Source organism: Grammomys surdaster, unplaced genomic scaffold (genome assembly GCF_004785775.1).
Source record: "Grammomys surdaster isolate TR1022 unplaced genomic scaffold, NIH_TR_1.0 232, whole genome shotgun sequence".
Taxonomy (NCBI): Eukaryota; Metazoa; Chordata; class Mammalia; order Rodentia; family Muridae; genus Grammomys; species Grammomys surdaster.
This window is the reverse complement of record NW_021604677.1, coordinates 1,640,856-1,662,575: the sequence shown is the minus strand read 5'-3', so window position 1 is coordinate 1,662,575 and position 21,720 is coordinate 1,640,856. Positions and strand designations below refer to the sequence as shown.

Genomic DNA, 21,720 nt, shown 5'->3' with positions numbered 1-21,720 from the left:
AGAAGAAGAAGAAGAAGAAGAAGAAGAAGAAGAAGAAGAAGAAGAAGAAGAAGAAGAAGAAGAAGAAGAAGAAGCATGCTTTTAACCACAATAGTCCAGAAGCACAGGTGTGAAAACTTCTGTAAGCTACTGGTCAGCCTGGTCTATATAGTGAGTTCCAGGTCAGCTAGGTCTAAAACAAACAAACAACATTATCCTGTAAAACTGTGTTATCTAGAGGTGGTATTTTCATTGTACTAAGAACATTACAGGCATACAAAAAATATAAAATATGCATTCCCAACTGCAAAAGGAAATCAGACTACTACCCAATCCCCTACTTTTCTTGCCACAATGTACTTTGCCCTCAATGTTTCTCAGTTTACACACTGATAAAAGTCTAGAGACACATTGCAAGGATAGAGAATAGACAAATCATGTGTAGTGATTGCAATCATATTGGCCTGCTTATATTTGCATGCTTAGTCCCCAGTTGATGAGCAGTCAGAGAAGGAATAGGAGGTGTGGGATTGTTAAAGTGGGTGTGGCCTTATTGGAGAAGTTATGACACTAGGACTTTGAGGTTTCAAAAGCCCACTCTCAGTCAGCCCTCTCTCTCTCTCTCTCTCTCTCTCTCTCTCTCTCTCTCTCTCTCTGTCTGTCTCTGTCTCTGTCTCTGTCTCTCGTGTGTGTGTGTGTGTGTGTGTGTGTGTGTGTGTGTGTGTATGCTTGATCCCTGTGGATAAAGATGTAAAGCTCCCAGCTGCTTTCCCAGCAACATGTCTGCTTGAATACTGCCATATTTCCTATGATGTTAATGATGGACTAAATCTCTGAAATTGTAAGTAACCCCCCAATTAAATATTTTCCTTTATAAGAGTTGCCTTGGTCATGATGTCTCTTCACAGCAAAAAACAGTGACTAAGAGAGTAAGGATTGAGAATCAGACATTGATGGGGTCACATACCAGCTTGTGGATGGTTCCTCTAGCCATTCTTGGTATCTTATACATCGTGAAGTAGAAGCATGATTTATAAGCTACTGAACATCTATCTACTCTTGTTTGAAAATTAGCACTGTGTCCTCTTTTAACATAAGTCAGAGAAACTAAATGATTGAATTTCCTATTTTAATTAGTTTACATCAATCCTAAAAAGTTCACTGAGAATTAATTTTGGGTTAATTTTACTGGAATGTCTGTTTTCATTTCTTAGAAAACATACTGTCATTCTGGGTACACTACATCTTAATTAACCCCAGACTTTTTAATTTTCAAAACAAGCATTCATATTTTCACATTTAAAAACAAACCCAATGAAGAAAACCCTTGTTCTCTTAACACAGGAAACCATATGCCACCACCAGCTCCCCTTTGGGATTCAGCTAAAGAATTATTCCTTCCAGAAGAGACTGTATCTCAAAAGATTAAAGGTCCAAGTCGTCAGTTTAGTTTTGTGTGCATCCAGTGAAAACTATTTACAATGAAGTCTCCCAGCCAATATGGAAAATAGAGTCACCATTCCCTCTCAAAATTGTTCACTTTAGTATAGACACAATGATGCAGACTATAACCTTAATATGTGATAAATGATAAGACCTGAATAGGGAGTAAAGGAGTTGAAAAAAGAAAATCATAGCTTCTCTTTGATACTTTGAGTTGCTGCAGTAGGTAGATGAACTTTGATTTAGAGTCCACACACTCTGTTAACTGATGCCCATTACAGTAGCTACTAATAATTAAGGTATTACTAATCTATTCACTGTCGTATAAAATGGCTTGAATTATTAATATATGCCCAAGGTGACATAATTATAAAGTTTAAGGGGGAAAAAGAAATCCCAGAATCCTCTATATGTCCACTACCCTCTTAGATACATGAAGATTAAAAAAGAAAAAAGTAACAGTGTCCTTAGTTTAGTGTTTACACAAAATGGACTATTTCCAACTGGTACACCCTACTAAGTGACCTTCACACTCCTTGGGTGGTGTCCTACAATCAGTAACACTCTCAAAAAGTTACATGCATAGATACTCCTTCTTGTGCTGTCAGTGCTAAAATGCAGTCTGCTCCCACAGCATGTTCCAGACAAGTGCCCTGCACTCCAGTTCAGAAAAAAAAATGCCAGGTGTTCCAACAATATACATTACAGTTATCTAGTTTTATTCTGGCAGCTCATTGAGGTTTTATCATTTTTAGCTGTAAAATGTTTTAAGAGACTCTCTGATGGTGAAGTTCTGTTTTCTGTGAGAAACTTTCACACGATCAGGCATAAGCAGCTTTCTTCTTGATTTGTGTCTGAATCATGAGAGAGAAAAAAATCTCAGATGCAGACTGTATTGTATTGAGAACATATGCATGCTTTTAAATCACTTTTATCTTACTTTTATTAATGTAACCCTGAAACATAAAATATGTAATTTTTTTCACTCGCTGTTATGGGAAGAACAGATGGTGAAAGATCTAGATTAAAGTGGTACTGCATGTCCATTAGAATAAGCCCACTGCTTGGGATGCATCTCTTAGTCAGGAGTCCTGTTTACTCTAAGGAATGGCTATGGATTACACGGATTGGGAATGCTAGAGGTTTTCTTTGTATTGAGAAACAAACAATTTCTAAAATGAAGATAATGCAAGTTATTCATTTGAGACTGACTGAACTCAGGATCACGTAACTGAACAACAGGCAAACAATGGAGTACTTTTCTAACTTGAAAGAATGTGGGGCTCCAAAAACATAACTGTAACTGTGAGAAGAACACTAAGTTTACCTTACTTTTACATTACTGATATCCTTCTAGAAAAGTATTGATACCACCACTTTAACTGTAAATCATTGTCATAATAATAAATGAGAAGAATTCTGCATAAAATATATACCTAGAAAGGTTAAGTGTAATGTGATTGCTATATAAATGTCATGAATATTTAGCTTTGGAAAGATTCCTCTGAAAAATTATTTAAGTTACCATATGGTTCCAAAGATATTTTTTAAATATTTTTTTTTAATTGATAGGAAGCAATCTTCCAGCCTGTGCCTTCCACCAGGGCAGATCATCAGCATGTCTGCCCCTCTGAAGACCCCACATTCTGAAGGCCTCCTAGGAGATATGCTGCACCCAGGGCAACAGGTAAGGGACCCTTCCAAATAACCACAGCATCTGGGACCCCTGAGGAACCCAGCAGACTCCAGACCAATCTGAAACACAACCTCCCTTCTGGTCTGAGCCTTCTACCAGGGCAGATCATCAGCATGTCTGCCCCTCTGAAGACCCTACAGTCTGAAGGTATCCCAGGAGATCTGCTGTAGCTAGGGCAATAAGTCTTCCAGGAGACTTGAAGCAACCCAGGGACACATGAGGCAGACTTCAGACAGAGATACCCAGGCCAGTTAACACCAGAAATAACCAGATGTTGATAGGCAAGCACAAAACCATAAGCATCATGAGACCCAAGTTCTCCCAATACAGCAAGCCAAAGATACCCCAACACCTGAAAACAATGATGCTGACCTAAAATCCTACCTCAGGAAGATAACAGAGTCCTTTAAAGAGGATATAGATAACACACTGAAAGAAATACAGGTAAACAGGTAGAAGCCCACAATCAAACAGGTGAAAGAATTGAACAAAGCAGTCCAAGACCTAAACATGGAAGTGGAAACAATAAAGAAATTACAAATGGAGGCAACCCTGGAAATAGGAAACCTTGGAAAGAGGTTAGGAACTAAAGATGCAAGCATCAACAACAGAATACAAGAGATAGAAGAGAGACTCCCAGGCATAGAAGATACCTTGGAAGATATTGACACAACTGTCAAAGAAAATTCAAAAGATAAAAACTCCTAACCCAAAACGTTCAGAAATCCCAGGACACAATGAAAAGACCAAACATAAGAATAATAGGAATAGAGGATAGCAAAGATTCCCAGATCAAAGGACCAGAAACAGTTTTGAAAAAATCATAGAAGACAACTTCCCCAACCTAAAGAAAGAGATGGCCATAAATGTACAGGAAGCCTCCAAAACAGCAAACAGATTGGACTAGGAAATAAATTCCTCCCATCACATAATAATCAAAACACTAAATGCACAGAACAAAGAAAGAATATTAAAAGCTACAAAGGAAAAAGGCATACCTATCAGAATTACACCAGACTTCTCAACAGAGACTCTAAAAGCAAGGAGCCTGGACAGGGGTCATACAGACCCTAAGGGAACACAAATGCCAGCCCAGGCTACTATACCCTGCAAAACTCTCAATCATTATAGATGGAGAAACCAAAAGAAGCCTTGACAAAACCAAATTTAAACAATATCTATCTACCAATGCAGCCCTACAGATGATTCTAGAAGAAAAACTCCAACACAAGGAGGTTATATAAACCAAAGAAAAAACAAGAAATGAATCATCTCATAACAAAAGCAAAAGAAGAGAATCACATACACATTATGCCACCTACCTCAGGGTGAAAGGCTGAAAAAAGGTCTTCCGAGCAAATGGTCTCAAGAAACAAGCAGGAGTTGCCATTCTAATATCAATAAAATAGACTTTCAACAAAAAAATTATCAAACAAGATGGAGAAGGACAATTCATATTCATCAAAGGAAAAATTCACCAAGAGAAACTCTCAATTCTGAATATCTATGCTCAAGTACAAGGGCACCCACATTCATAAAAGAAACTCTACTAAAGCTCAAAATATACATAGAAACCCACATAGTAATAGTCAATGACTTCAATACCCCACTCTCATCAATAGACAGGTCATTAAAACAGAAATTAAACAAAGACACAGTGAAACTAATAGCGGTAATAAACCAAATGGATTTAACAGATATATACAAAACATTCCACCCTAAAACTAAAGAATACACCTTCTTCTCAGCACCTCCTGGTACCTTCTCTAAAATTGACCATATAATCAGTTACAAAATAAACCTCAACAAATACAGAAGATTGAAATAATCTCATGCATCCTATCAGATCACAATGAACTAAGCATAGACTTAAATAAAAAGAAAACAAAACAAAAAACAAAACAAAAAAACACAGAAAACCCACACACCCATGGAAACTGAACATTTCTTTACTCAATTATAACTTGATCAGGGAAGAAATAACAAAAGAAATTAAAGACTTCCTGGAATTCAATTAAAACGAAGATAAAGCATACCCAAACTTATGGGACACAATGAAAGCAGTGGTAAGACGAAAATTCATAGCACTAAGTGCCCTGGAAAAGAAATTGGAGAGATCCTAGTAGCAATTTGACAGCATACCTGAGCCCTAGAACAAAAAAAAAGCAGACACAAGAGAGGAGTAGAGGGCAGGAAATAGTCAAACTCAGAGCTGCCTGCAATCAACAAAATAGAAACAAAGAGAGTAACAGAAAGAACCAACATAACCAAAATCTGGTTCTTTGAGAAAATCAACAAGATAGATAAACCCCTAGCCAAACTAACTAAAGGGCACAGAGATAAATATCCATATTAACAAAATCAGAAATGAAAACAGAGACATAACAACAGAAACTGAGGAAATTCAAAAAATTATCAGACCCTACTACAAAAACCTATACTCAACAAAACTAGAAAATCTTGATGAAATGGATGGTTTTCTAGACAGATACCAGGTACCAAAGTTGAATCAAGAGGTAAACTAAACAGTCCCATATCCCCTAAGATAATGGAAGAAGTCACTAAAAACCTCCCAATCAAAAAAAAAAAAAAAAAAAGCCCAGGGCCAAATGGATATAGCGTAGAATTCTAACAGGCCATCAAAGAAAAGCTAATACCAACACTCATAAAACTATTTCATAAAATAGAAACAGAAGGAACACTATCTAATTCATTCGAATAAGCCACATTTACTCTCATACCTAAACCACACAAAGACAAAACAGAGGAAGAGTAATTCAGACCAATTTCGCTTATGAATATGGATGCAAAAATACTCGATAAACTTCTAGAAAACATAATCCAAGAACGCTTCAAAGCTATCATTCTCCATGATCAAGTAGGCTTCATTACAGGGATATAAGGTTGGTTCAACATAGGAAAATCCATTAACATAATACACTATATAAATAAACTCAAAGAAAAATTCATGTGATCATTTCATTAGCTGCTGAGAAAGCATTTGATAAAACACAATACCCCTTCATGTTAAAAGCATTGGAGGTCTCAGGAATCCAAGGTTCAAACCTAAACATAATGAAAGCAATATACAGCAAACCAACAGCCAATATCAAATTAAATGGAGAGATAATTGCAGCAATCCCACTAAAATCAGGGACAAGACAAGGCAGTCCACTCTCCCCATACCTATTTGAAATAATACTTGAAGTTCCATCTAGAGCAATAAGACAACAAAAGGAGATCAAGGGGATACAAATTTGCAAAGAAGTCAATATACCACTATTTGTAGATGATATGATAGCACACATAAGCAATGCCAAAAATTCTACCAGAGAAACTAATAAACAACTTCAGCAATGTGGCTGGATATAAAATTCACGCAAACAAATCAGTAGCCTTTCTTTATATAAGTTATAAATAGAATGAGAAAGAAAATAGGGAAGCAACACTTTTCCCAATAATCATAAATAATATAAAATATCTTGGTGTACTGTATATGTAAGGGAGGATGGCTCTATCGGGCATAGGTGGGAGAAGAGATCCTTGGTCTCATGAAGGCTGGATGCCCCAGTGGGTGGGAATTTGAGGGTGAGGAGATAGGGGTGGGGGGGTAGGTAGGGGCATATCCGCAGAGAAGCAGGAGGAGGGGTGATGGGATAAGGGGTTACTGGGCAGGGAGGAGGGAATGGGGTATGGGGATAACATATGAAATGTAAATAAAACATCCAATAAAAAAATAAAATAAATATCTTGGTGTAACTCTGACGAAACAAGTGAAAGATCTGTATGACAAGAACTTCAAGTCTCTCAAGAAAGAAAGTGAAGAAAACCTCAGAAAATAAGATCTTCCATGCTCATGGATTGGTAGGATTAACATAGTAAAAACGGCCATCCTACCAAAGACAATCTACACATTCAAAGCATCCCCAGCACAATTCCAACACAATTCTTCACAGACAAGGAAAAAGCAATTCTCAAATTCATATGGAAAAACAAAAAACCCAGGATAGTGAAAATAATTTTTAATAATAAAAGAACTTCTAGGGGAATCACCATCCCTGGCCTCAAGCTATACCACATAGCAACAGTTATAAAAACTGCATGGTATTGGTACAGAGACAGACAGGTTGATAAATGAAATAGAATTGAAAACCCAGAAATAAACCCACATATTATAGTCATTTGATCTTTGAAAAAGAAGGCAAAATATACAATGGAAAAACAAAGCATCTTCAAGAAATGGTGCAGGCTAGCTGGCAGTCTATATGTAGAAAAATGAAAATAGATCCATATTTGTCACCTTGCACAAAGCTCAAGTCCAAGTGGATCAAAAACCTCAACATAAAACCAGAAACAATGAGTCTAATAGAAGAGAAATTGGAAGAGTCTCAAACTCATTGGTATGGGGGGAAATTCCCTAAACAGAACCCCAATGGCTCATGCTCTAAGATCAAGAATTGATAAATGGGACCATATGAAACTGTAAAGCTTCTGTAAGACAAAGGACACTGTCAATAGGATAAATTGGCAACCTACAGTTTGGGGGAAAAATTCTTCTATAACCCTGCATGTGATAGAGGGCTAATATCCAAAATATATAAAGAACTCAAGAAGCTAACCTCCAAAACCCAAACAAACCAGTCAAAAACTTAACACAGAATTCACAATACAGGAATGTCAAATGGTGGAGAAGCACCTAAAGAAATGTTAAAAGTCCTTAGTCATCAGGGAAATGCAAATCAAAACAACCCTGAGATTCACCTCACAACAATCAGAATCAAAAACTCAGGTGACAACACATGTTGGTGAGGATGGGGGGAAAGAGGAACACTCCTCCACTGCTGGTGGGATTGCAAAGTGGTACAACCACTCTGGAAGTCAATCCTCAGAAAGTTGGAAATGAATCTACCTATGCGTGGGTGAGGGAAGTGTGAGGGAGGTTGGGGAGGGGACATCCTCTTGGAGACAGTGGGGAGGAGGAATGTGATGAGGAACTGTGGGAGGTCAGATCGGGATGGGGACAACAACTGGATTGCAAAATAAATAAAAGTAATAATAATAATAATAATTAATATTAATAATAATAATTCTCCCTCCCTTCCTTCCTCCCTCCCTCCTTCCTACCTTTTCTTTCTCCTTCCTTACTTTTTAGTGTATGATGCTAGTTATGGAATTCAGATCATTGCTCGTGCTAGACAACCATTCTACCACTGAGATGTGTATCACCAGTCCAGAGAAAATATTTTAAAGAAAAAAAAGTATTGAATTTGAAAGTGTGTAATAAATGAACTCATTCATGCTGCAAGTGATTTTAAAGCTAATACTAAATTAAAATTAAATTATTAAAAAGTAAATGTTTGGGTTATTTCTTTCTTCATTTTAGAAAAAGGTACAACTATCAACTTCCCAAAATCAATATTTAGAATTGGCCTAACAAAAATTTCACTTATTATTTAATTATTTGATTCATTTCTACTATAATCTATTATTATTATCTGATTCGTTTAAAAAACTTATAGTCTATATTTTAGTTATATTCATCTCAAAAACAATGCTAGCAATATATCTTTCATACGTGTAAATTCTCTGATACCACTCATGAAATAAAAAATAGAATGATTTTTTTATAATATGCCTTAACTATGTGAAATATCATAGACATCATTTATATTTAAAATAGATTTTTTATACAATATATTCTCATAACAGTTTCCCATCCCCCAACTTCTCTCATATCCTTCCCACTTCATCACCACCAAATCCACATCTTTTCTGGCCCTCTTTCATTAGGAAACAAGCAGACATCTAGAAAGAACAAAATAAAATAAAGTAAAAATAAAGAAACCAGAATAGGACAAAACAAACAGAAAAATAAAGAACTGAAAAGAAACAGACACAGATTCTGAGACACACACTCACACACAGGCCTTCTCAGAATCCATCCCCAGAGACAAAAGCTGTTTCTGGGATTTAGTCCTTTGTCCCAGAAAAGTGATCATGATAGACATCCTATCAGCTGTCCAAGTGATATGTACCTGAAAAGGTATCAGCATGCCAGACCAGGGCCTAAGTTTCCTCCAATATTTTTGTGTAAGGCATCTCCCATCAGGTAAAGAGCTAGTCCCACACATGAGATCTGTAATCCATCCCTTTTGTAAATTCAAAGACAAATTCCTATGGACTTGTAAGCATTTTCACTGCACAGATAATTTTAAACGGGTAGGAATAAACATGAAATAAATGCTTTACTAAAGCCTTTAAATCAAATAAACTTCAGCTGTAAAGATCAAGGGTGTACCAATTTGCTCTGGTAACATGAAGTAGCTCTAGCACAATGAGTAAATCCTGGGTTTCCAGAACCACTAACATTAATTTGAATGGGAATTATGGAAGTAAAGAGTATGACAGCCAGAATAGCAATGTGTGCTGACTGACGCTCTGGTCTTCCACATGTAGGTGGCAGATTAGTTAAATTTGAATTAGATACATACAGTTTGTGCCACCTGTTCCAGCTCCTTATGGCAGCTTTGCTTGGTATATTCTGCTTTATTCTGGATCTAGAGAAAGGAAGCATTGCCCAACCTACTGTGGACTGTGCCCTACAACTATGCTGATATATTGGTAAGATATCAAAAACTTGTGTACTCTCTACAAGAAGATTTATCATATTTGTAGCTCTATAAAAAGAAACTGAAGTTTGAAGGCCCTCTGCTGAGTTAACTCAGTCTACTCTGTAGACTTAAACAGAAGGGCAGGCTTATAGTTTCTTCTTCTAAATATAGAGAAGTAAAGAAAACTCAAACGGTACAGATGAGATAGAAAACAATATATAATTCTATATCTTAGTTGAACATCGTATATTTAAGTATATAACTTAACAAGGTAAGTGCACATTATAAAATTATTACCACAAGCAAGTTTGTTAATACATCGATCCATTATCTTGGTTGATTATTGATTTCTATTATGACAACTTAAATTTTTTTCAACAAATATCAAGCACACTCTATAATGTTGTTATCTACAATCATCATATTTAAGATTAGGATCCAAGACATACCTATCGTAGAACTGAAACTTTTGTAAACTATTGTAAATAATGTTTCATTACAGTTTGAGACACTGATTTACTTTTCCATTCATAGAACCAGGAAATGGGATTACTAGAGGATGTGGTTGCTCCAATTTTATTGTTTTTAAAGAACTAGACTGTCTTCCAAATAACTATTCTAATTTGCATTTTGTTAGGGCCACACAGTAGGTACTTTATTTTGAGTCACATCTTCAACATTTTCCATCACTTCTCCTACAAACTTTGTAGTCTATTGTTTTTCACTTTAGTCAAGTTATTTCTGTATTTGATAGAACAAAAGTCCAATACACTCTTTTGATATCAATCAAAAACTAGATATCCAAATCCAGTTTTGCAAACATTGTTTACTGAAAACACTGGCCTTTCCTGAGTCTGTACTTTTGGTATAACAATCAAATATTAGCTAATCATGTAGACATAATTTTATTTCTAGGCTCAGTTTTATGCTGATGTAATGATTGCATTACTGTAACTTTGTAATATAGTTTGAATTCAGGAAGCATGATGCCTCCAACTATGCTATCCTTTCTCTGTATGATGCTTGTCCTTGCTTTAGAGATCCCAGCTCAGCACAAATTTTCTCAGTTTATATCTTGTCTTGATACTGATCTCTTTACTTTTTATTCATATGTATCAATTGTACAAAATAATGAATTTCATTATGACACTTTTATACACTCACTTTGATTATACTGAAAAAAGGTTTTTGGCTTTTGACCATGAAGTATGACATTAGCTATGGCCTCATCAATTTGTTGTCTTCATAATACTGAAGTACATTTGTTCTGTAACCATTTTTTTTAGAATTTTTTTCTAAATACTGCTAAAAACATGCTAAATTGCTTCATTGCCCTTATTTTGTTAATCATATAAATTCTAAGCTCCACCATTCACCACACTCACTAATTTGTCCCACCTGGTCATGTATGATCCTTTTAATGTGCTCATCAACTTAGTATGTAAGCAGAGCTGGAAAGTCTGCTTTTTTGTTCACAATACTGTCTTCTTGGGGTACCTCTTTCTGGCTGTGACATAAGTAAAGAAAGAATCTGGCCTGTCAAATTAGTTTGGAAACTTGTCTTCAATTTTTTAGACAACTTTTAAAAGATGTGCATATAGTTCTTCTGTAATAAAATCATAAACTTGTCTTCCTTGGGAGATTAGGGATTGGTTTGTCTTTGGTTGTAGTTGCTTTGTGTGTGTCCTCTTTGTGAGAATGTATGTCATGTATATGAGTGCCCACAGAAACCAGTAGAGGGCTTTAGATCCCCTGATTCAGAATCACTGCATGTGAGTGGTAGGAACCAAACTCTTGTCTTTTCGGGCTGGAATAAGTACTCCTAACAGCTAAGCCATCTCTCCAGCCCTTCAGGGTTTTTTTTTAAATGCTGATTCAATCCTCTTACTTCCATAGATTATCTACTTCTTAATAACTCAGTCTTGGTAGGTTTTATCCTCTAGAAGTGTATCCATTTATTCTTAAGTTAGGCAATTTTTTCATGTATAATTGTTCAATCCTCCATATTTCCATAAATGTATGAATATCTGATTGAAATGTCTCATTCACTTAAATTGTATTTGTATTATTTCTTATATTCATCCAGCCAGTGATTTATCAGTTTGGGAAGGCTCTATTGCCAAAGACACTACTTATATAAGTGAACATGAAGAAATTAAGCTGGTGCCGAAGACTAGCAACCACGATGCTTGAAGGTACTGTGCATGGTACCAGAGAAGAAAAAAAATAATCATCAATATCACCTAACTACAACTCCTGAAACCTACAATAATAACCTGCCTGTAAATTATACAAGTAGAATAGCAGCAAAATGTTATGTGAGTTACAAACCAATATTTTAAAATTGGCCCAGTTCATGAAGATGAAAACTGTACTTAACACTGCTAAAGTGATCAAGATCCTAAGACTACATAGGTCATGAAACCTAAGGAAAAACCTACTATTATTATTTTCTTAAGAGAACATAGCAACAAATGACTCTTAATGACACAGTGGCTACTGTACCCATAGACCAGAGCATCACTCAGTTCTCATCAAAGAAGCTTATAGTAAATGGTATAGAAAACCAAAGATAGACAATATGCAAAGAGTGAGATACTTTGGAATATTTAGCCCTAAATGTGATGTCTATATTAAGCGTCTCCCAATAAAGTTCAGGGAAGAAGTAGTAAGAATGTAAGAGCCAGAGATGATGGAAGATTCTAAGGAAACAGTGCCTTTTAGATACAACAGGACTGATATACATATGAACTCACAATGACTATTACAGCATACACAAGACCTACGTAAGTTCAAGCCAGTTAGAATTTTAGTGGAAAGGAGGAAAAAACAATGAGCAAAACCCATGAAACTATGTGCAATTAATACCTTGTTGTAAAGGGAAATTCAGTTTTCTCCATACTCCAGGATAGGCACCATGCTCAACAGTAGTTGGCCAACACAAAACAAACTTCATGGGTTTTGGTTTTTATGTCTTTTTTGAGTATTTTTGTGTTCTCATTTTTTTGTTGTTTTGATTTTTTGAGAAAGTGAAAAAATCAACGTGAACTTTGGTGAGGTGGAAAAAATCTGGGAGGATTTGAGGAAAAGAATATGATCTGAATATATTATATAGAATCAAATTTAAGACAATAAATAAAAATAAAAAAGATTTCTCAGTCTGGCTGATTTAACTATGGTTTTCTCTGTTTTATTTGCTTGTAATCTTCACTTTCTTCTTCTTTCTGTGAACTTCATCATTAGGTATAAATATAAATTGAAATCATCCCTTTTGTTTATATTGGTTTGGGGTTTTGTGGGGTTGGGTAATAGGCCCTGTGGCAAACATTCTGTCTTGAGCTACACTCCAGAGTCTTATTCTTTTTTATCGAACTCTTGATTCTTATAAGACTTTTCTTAGCATTTTTCTTGTTCTAGCTGGTAAAGCTTGCCAGGTCTTATTTCCATTTTCATCTGTTTCAAGATTTCTGTTAGCTTTTGTTTCTCTTTGATTCATTGCCTGCTCAGGAATATGTTATTTAATTTCCACATATTTGTGAATTTTTTCAATTTCTTCCTGTTATTGATTTTTTTTGGTTTGATATCATTGTGGTCAGAAAAGATATTTGATATGATTCCAAGCTTCTTGAATGAATTAAGGGAAATGTGGGCAGAAGCCAATAATCCTGAATACAACTCTCTGCCTCTCTGCCAGACAGTTACCAAGGGAATGAGAAGTCAGAAGCTTCAACTTTGAGAACCAATGACTGACCACATCTTCTAATTCCAAACAGGCTAGTTTTGTCTCTTCACCTACATGGTGGACATGGTTTCTAACACACTCACCTTTAGCACTTTATTGCCTACCTTAGGTGTTTAAGTAAATAAAGAACTTGACAGAAAAACAAAGCAGAAATTCAAAATGCATAGGGCTCAGCATACTGAAAAAGTATTTTCCAAAATAATACTGGTCCTTATATGCTACCTAGCTTGTCATATTCTGTTATAGTAATAGAAAATGGATTAAAGCAGCATGTATAAGGCAGGAGAAATGGAGTGCTCTATATCATAGTGAAAGAGAGGAAGAGAGGACCACACAGACAATGGGGGGGGGGGGAGGGTCTCACGCCCACTGGGCCCAGTGTAGGCATAAGTAATCTCCCTGTAACCCCAGCTGGCCTCTCACACTTGCTGCACATGGAGATAGTCTTTCCCTTAGTCAGCACTTAAGATGATCCAAACAGTATTCTCACATAAGTCTTCTTTCCTTGGTCCACATTAGGTCAAATATTTGGCCCAGTGAAAACAGGAAACTTGTCAGTTGCTTCTCTCTAAGTCAGACGTGCAACAGAGATGTGCAGGAGGTGAAAGGGTAATCTGAACCATCATGAGAGCTAATACAGACTTCAGAGATCTCAGACTGAAATATAAAAACACTTTAAAATACTGTATTATTTTAAGTGTATAGGTGTGTTTTGCCTGCATGTATGTCTGTGTATACTAAGTATACATGTCTGGTACTCATGGAGGCCAGGGGAAGTCTTTGGATATCCTGGAACTGAAGTTACAGACAGTTATGAGCTGCTAGGTAGGTGCTGAAAGTGGAACTTGGGTCCTCTGGGAGGGCAGACAGTGCTCTTAACAGCTAAATCACCCCTCTAATCTCCAAACCTCTGAATTCTAGCAATTTAGTAAATAGCACATGAGAAAAAAAATCATTTAAATATGTCTATTTTGCTGTATTCTATTTTTTTTTTTACAAGATGGTGGGTTTCAGTATGTTGTAGGAGGAACTTAGCCAAGCAGGCCCAGCCATTGATACTTCCCCCCCGAGCCAACCTGCCGATATAGCTAGAGACTACTGAAGCTAGATCAGGCAATGGAGCAAGCCAATGAGAAAGAAAAAGAGAGAGAGAGAGACAGAAACAGAGACAGAGACAGAAGACAGAGAGAAAGGCAGACAGACAGACATCTTGCTACTTGATATCCAATGAGATTCTGGGAGGGGAGTATAAAAGTTTGCCCAGTTCCTACAGTAAAGGAGTCTGCTTTTGCCACTTGTCTGTCTCCTGGAGTCTCTGTCATTGACTCTGTGCCTTCTTACTCCGGCCCCACCCAAGTGTCTTGGTTGGAGTCACAAGCAACAGTATGTCATTTTCATACATGTATATATAAGGTACGTCCATTTTACCCCTCCTCCTTCCTCATACTTACCCTGCCCCTCTCCTGCCATCGCATTCCTATTCCCTCATATCCCTTACTAATGGCTTCCATGCCTCTTTTTCTTCTACATTCCATGAAAGAGAGGAGACTCAAGAGATCTGTATTTCTGAGTAAGGCTTATTTCATTTAAAACAGTGATCTTTATCTCTAGTCCTTTTCCTGTGAACAACTGGTTTGCTGATGGAACTTTTCTGCAATGATGGACTGTAACTCGGAACTGTAAGCTGGATAAACCTTTTCTCTCCTAAAATAATGATAATAATAATAATATTTGCCAGTTTAAATATGAAGAAAATCTAAAATCTCTAATGGCTAAAGAGATAGCAGCCTTATTCCTTTCTGGAGAAATCTAGATGGATTAACAAATAGTTGAGCTCAATGTTGAAAACAAATCCAGTAATACTTAATGATGGGTTATCCTCTAGAAATTGCCTTGAGAAGAGAGGACATGTCTGAATTTGATATTTCCCTGTTTCCATGCATATCTCTTGCTTATAGGAAGTACACATTAAATATTACTATGTCAAGAAGCAATAGTTTCCATTGTGGAATGTATTTTATAGTGTATATGGACTGATAGGTTTCTGATTCAGCCATATAAACATCTTTTAGTTCATAAAATGATCTCCACTTTAGTTGATTCTTTTTCTTGTTTTACTAGGTTGCTTAAGTAAAGCACAGATTTTTTAATTTAAACTCTATCATATTCAGTGTTTGTGGCAAAGGAATCTTTCACAGGCTAACAGAAGCTAGATCTGAAGTCATGTGAATCTTACAGTTTCTCATAGAATAGGACAGTATGCACACATGCATTGCAAAAGAGGGGGAAAAATTTTGCCTTTGGCCACATACAGTAGATGCCTTCTGTTTGAATGTGGGTACATGTCATAGGGTTTTACTCCTGTGAACAGATACCATGACCAAGGCAACTCTTAATAAGGACAACATTTAATTGGGGCTGGCTTACAGATTCATAGGTTCTGTCCATTATCATCAAGGCAGGAAGCACGGCAGCATCCAGGCGTGGTGCAGGAGGAGCTAAAAGCTCAACGTCTTGATCCAAAGGCAAACAGGAGAAGACTGACTCCCACGTGGCTAGGAGCAGGGTCTCAAAGCCCATCCCCACAGTGACATCCTTACTTCACCAAAGCCACACCTACTACAACAAAGCCACACTTCCTAATAGTGCCACTCCCTGGGCCAAGTATATTCAAAGCACCACAGTACATTTGTAATTGTGATTTCCACATTACCTCACTGCTGTGTACATAGGTATATCTGTGTGTACATTCAGCAATACCTGTATGATTGTACAGGTTGTCATTATGACTTAACTACATCCTTTAATTCTATTATTGTCACTGGCTTTACACTATTCTTATCAATTCCAAACTGTGTTTTCAGTGTCTATCGAAGAAATTCTGAACATAAATTTGGCTCCAGTGAATGGCAAATAATAATAAAATGCAAAAATTATTAGTCAGGTTTTAGACCAGTTTTCTTTCTTGAGTCTTGAGTTAAAATAGCATCTGTAACATAAACAGCCAGATTTGGTAGTTGTTGAGGCACTCAAAGACCTATAGCGGAGGTAACTTGAGACTGGGCTTGGTGTCATAATAAGCCAATGAGATAACCTGTAATTTGTTTTTGCCCCAATGAGGTGGTATTGCCTTAGAAATTTTCATGCCACCCCAAGGGAAGGTTCTAGTTGAGATTTAGTTGGGTCTGTATCCTTTAAATGTGTATCTGAGAACATAGGCTTTAGAATTTAAGTCTCTCCCGTCTCTTGGTAGATTTAATTATCAGCTAGACAGACACAACATAGGGGCAAGAATCTTAGTGTGGGGCTGTCTATGTTGTGTTAGTCTTTGAAGAATGACCTTAATTAATTGATGTGCCAAGATGCCGCCCACTGTGGGTGACACTGTTTTAAGGGCTGATACCAAATGAAAAGCTAATTAAGCTTTCTTCATGGGTGCATTTATTCTCTCTCTAATTTTAGCTATGAAGTGACTAGCTTCATAGCTGAGTTCCTTCCTTAACTTTTCTGCAATGGCAGACTGTAACTTGGAACTGTAAGCTGAATAAACCTTTTCTCAACAACAACAACAGTAATAATAATAGTCAGCAGTTCATATATGAAGAAAATATAAAAGAATCAAAATTGTTGTAATAATCTCCTGATAGTTCTACAGAAGAAGACAAATCCTAAATTTGTATGTAGCCTAGTCCTAGTATTATAAACTAGCCTGCATCGTACAAGACTTTCTGTAAAGATAGATTGATTTTTATACAAATAGATTAGTATATTTTAAAATTACTCCAGAAATTCATGGTTTCCTGTGATACATAAAGCATCAAATAAAGAATCTCTAAATAGTAATGATAAAAGTATTATGTGTAATGGAATTACTTTCTTATAAAATTATTGGTAATTTTTTCCTGTAATGTAAAATGTGAGGTTTCCAGTGCAGTAATCACCAGGTATTTTTAAGGCAAAAAAAAAAAATGTTTCCAAGAGAGTTTCCACCTTCACCAAAAGGAATCTAGACTGCTGGTAATGAAAATTAAGAGGGTTCTGTGAAATTGTTTAAAGGAACAGATGTCAAATAAAACTTGCAAGTGTTACAGTGTGTCTGTAGCAAGTGATTAAACACTTTCAGGTTTCAGAAGCATCCACAGTGTAATACATACTTCCTTATTAGCGATGACACATGCATTGGTTACTACTGATTAGAGAAAAGGTGAGAAGAGAACAGGATGATGCAATAAACTCAGCTGGCACACACTGACTGTATTAAACACAACTACAAACCTACCAATATAAAAAGTTTAAAAGGAAACTCTGAAGTCAGGAGGCAATTTACTGATGGCTGACATGGTAGGCCATGGCAAGACAACTTTCAACTGAGTAGTCAGGGCTAGTTACAAAAAAACAAACAAAAAAAAAAAAACAGGTGGAAAGCATACTAGCAATGCATAACACATAAGGTCTAAAAATTTATTTCTATAAACTCCATAGTTCCGATTTTAAAGAACTATAAAAACAGCATTGTTATTTTTACAAATATAAAACCAGTAACATTAAATTACTTCAGTGCTACGATGGGACTTCAGCCACATGGCAGCCCTGAATCTAGGTAGAGAATCTTAGGAAATTAATCATAATATTTCCTACCACAGTTTTTCTAAAAATCATTCAAAACAATTCCATTTTGACCTTTACCAACTCAAGTAATACACAGGGGTGCAAGGGTGATTGAGTCATTCATTAAGCAGCCATAATGTAATCAAGTCTGAAATCATTCCCAAGGGTTTCTAATTCCAAAGGACCTGAGGGTTCATCTACTCCTGCACCCAATCTAGGGGCTGGGAGTGAATTGTAATTTGTGCATATCCTGACTGTCCATAGAAGAGTATGTAAATAATTCAAAAAAGCTTTACTGCTTTACATTAGACATCTGCTAGAATATTTTAATGTGCATAATATACATTAATAAAAGGGGGCAACAAATGATATAGAATCATTAAATCATCATTAACCTAATAAGAGGCCTAAGCTATTGCTTTGTAGGTTCAATTTTGCTCTGCATTCAGCCTTCTGAAACTTCAAATGATATTTGCAGATGGAAGTAACAAAGAAAAAAGAAAACTTTGAAAAATGAGCATGTGGTATTTTTATTTGCAGGTTCTTTACATTAAAGTTTTAATAAAAAGTTAAAATAAAAGGTACTAAAAATGGGCAGAGGTATCTAAAATGTAATTCAAACCATCGTCCCATTACCATTGTTCATTTATTAATGTGCGTGGAGGGATTCAACATAAGTTTGACTTGAAAAACTGAAAACAAGCTGTAAAAGCAAATTATCAAAACAATAATAATATAAATATGACAAAAAAATGTATCTATAACAAGAAAAGATACAGAAGTCAGGATAAAGAAAAGTAACCATTCTTTCCTATAATTTTAACAGGTCTTTTTCAACTCTCTTCAGGATCTATGTGAATTAGTTTCCTGAATAATTTGGCTGGCTTTACCATATCAATCTCACATCAAACAAAAAACTTTACTTCTTCTCCACAAAACACTTAAACTTCTTGGCTTAACATATATTAGCACCAATCTATTTTTCCTAACATATTACTCGCTCATTCAGAAATGCCGAGCTCCCGTACTCCATCCCTAGACCTAGTCACACTAATGGCACACATTATTCTGCTTTTTCACCTCCATATGCCTGATTCTACCCCCAAAGTTAGATCATGCACACTTTCAGACACCAATTCACAAAGTCCTCTATGTATGTCATCTCTCACCACACTTCTGCTCTACTGTATAAGTGACTACTTTACTGAAATTTTTAAGAATATTTTATACAACTTATTTATATTTTACCCAGTCCATACCCCCAGACCTCACAATGATCACCATAGCATCTTTCTGAAACAGATCCTCAGCTCATACATGCTATAAGAACTGGGAAATCCTATAAGAACAGTGCTGTAGAAAACCTTACAGACTAGCTATTCCTAAAAAAAAAATAATTTTGGAGGGCTGGGGAGATGGAGAGAGCACTGACTGCTATTCTAGAGGTCCTGAGTTCAATTCCCAGCAACTACATGGTGGCTCACAACCATCTATAATGGGATCTGATGCCCTATTCTGGTGTGTCTGAAAGCAGTGTATTTGTATACATAAAATAAATAAGTGATTTTTTAAAAAAATAATAATTTGTATCAAATATTTTTGAAAATATTTTTTCTTTAAGACTTTTGAGGATTTAAATGTATCTACGATGCCGATTTTGAAGTTGCTTTCTTCCAGCAGAAAGAATGATGAGTTTCCTCTGGTTGTCACACTTTTCCAAAGTGTTCTGAAAAATATTCTTACATCAAAACAAAAATTAATAGCAAATGCCTGTTATTGTCAGCCTGCACAAATGGCACCTTGAAAGTAGAAATAGTAGGGGGCTAGAGGAATAGCTTAGTGTTTAAGAACACTGGCTGCTCTTCCTGAGGGCCCAGTTTCAATTTCCCACATGGCAGCTCACAACTGCCTGTAACCCCAGTTCCAGGAGTCTGACACTCTCACACAGGCATACATGTAGACAAAACACCAATGAACACAAAATAAAAATAAATTAATTAAACTAACTTTAAAAAAGAGAGTAGACATATTGTGTTACTAGGAACGTACATATATTAGGTAAAGTTAGTTTATAACCAACTGTGCTGCTTAAAAGGAGGCATTCAGCCAAAATTCTAAGTACTGAATTTATCCAAGTATTAATACGTAAATAGAGAAATCCTATCTTAAAAAGGTATGTAATTTTTGCTTTGTCTTTATGTGTGACTTTACACATTATAAAACATCATTGAAGAACATACAATTCTAAAGAAAATAACAAAGAGTTTTCTCCTTTCCACTTTTATATTTTTAACTATATAATATGTTTAACTTTGAAATTAATTCCTCATCAGCTAAACACACACAAGAAGTCACCTAATGGGAGAGCATCTACTGTTTGAGTGAACTGATAGAGATTTTAAAGATTAAGAAATAAGCATGAAGGCAAACAAACCATACAATGAAGTTTAGAACATTCAGCAAGGAGAGTGTGTGTGTGTGTGTGTGTGTCCACATGTGTGTTAATTCTTATATAACAAAGAACAAACTCCTTAATTTAGTATTTCCTAATTTAAATTCTTTCATCTGTGTGTCCAAAATTCATATGTATTTGAGAAAAGAACTACCCAGAGAATAATCCATTTCTAAAAGGAAGCAATAAAACTTACTTTCCAAAGTACCAGATGGTAATATAAAAAGCTCCTCACAGAATCTCTAGAGAAAGCAGCAGGCCTCATTAGAGGTGTCTTTGGTTATTTTATGTCTCAACAGTAAAGTACTCAGCTATCCTGGACAGAGTTGTGCATTGAAAAACTTGTTGGCCTCACCCATCTCCCGCTTTTGTCTGAGTAAAGAAACCTCATCTTCTATGAAAGATTTCAAGCCATGTGACCTAAATCTCTTGGTGGCAGAAGTCACTGTCATCTCATCTTCATTATCCAGACATTAAAATAATCTAGCAAATAGTACCTTTATAATGACTGAGTCAATGAAAAGCATTTCTTCAAATAGTCTACAATTATAAATACTGACAAAAATAACAGCTCTAAAAAGAACAAAAATAATCACTTCAGTATCTTTCAGATTAGCATTTTTTTTTTTTTTTTGGTTTGGTTTTTCGAGACAGGGTTTCTCTGTTTAGCCCTGGCTGTCCTGGAGCTCACTCTGTAGACCAGGCTAGCCTCGAACTCTCGAACTCAGAAATCCGCCTGCCTCTGCCTCCCAAGTGCTGGGATTAAAGGCGTGCGCCACCACCGCCCGGCTCAGATTAGCATTTTTAATAATAATAATTTTGTATAGTGCCTCATAAAGTCCTTTAATTTCTTACTAGCCCAAGAATAATTTTCGGAGTTACCCCCAGTGAGATGCAAGAAGTCTAGCAGTCCATCTCCAGAAAGGAATGAAAGTCAAGTGGCCACAGGATACAGGGAGTAGGGAATCTTCAATCTGGAGTCAGGAAGCTGTACACACACCTTGCCAAAACCTAGTTACTGTTTATCACACAGTAGTCACAAAAATATTCTTTTCCCTCCAAAAAATATTTCTCTTAATTGTACCTTGCAATATTTCAAGGACACCTCCTTTGTGCGTCACCATTTCACACTACCCTGTAGAGAGACTTGTTTCCACCTTAGCATCTGGGGGGTTCTATGTGTCCCATT

The 21,720-nt window shown here is 36.1% G+C and overlaps 1 protein-coding gene across 1 annotated transcript in view; it reads right to left on the bottom strand.

Moving 5' to 3' along the window:
- The window catches only part of Sim1 (SIM bHLH transcription factor 1), an 85,090-nt gene that overhangs the window by 21,188 nt on the left and 42,182 nt on the right, over positions 1-21,720 (bottom strand). The gene's annotated exons all lie outside the window — the stretch shown is intronic.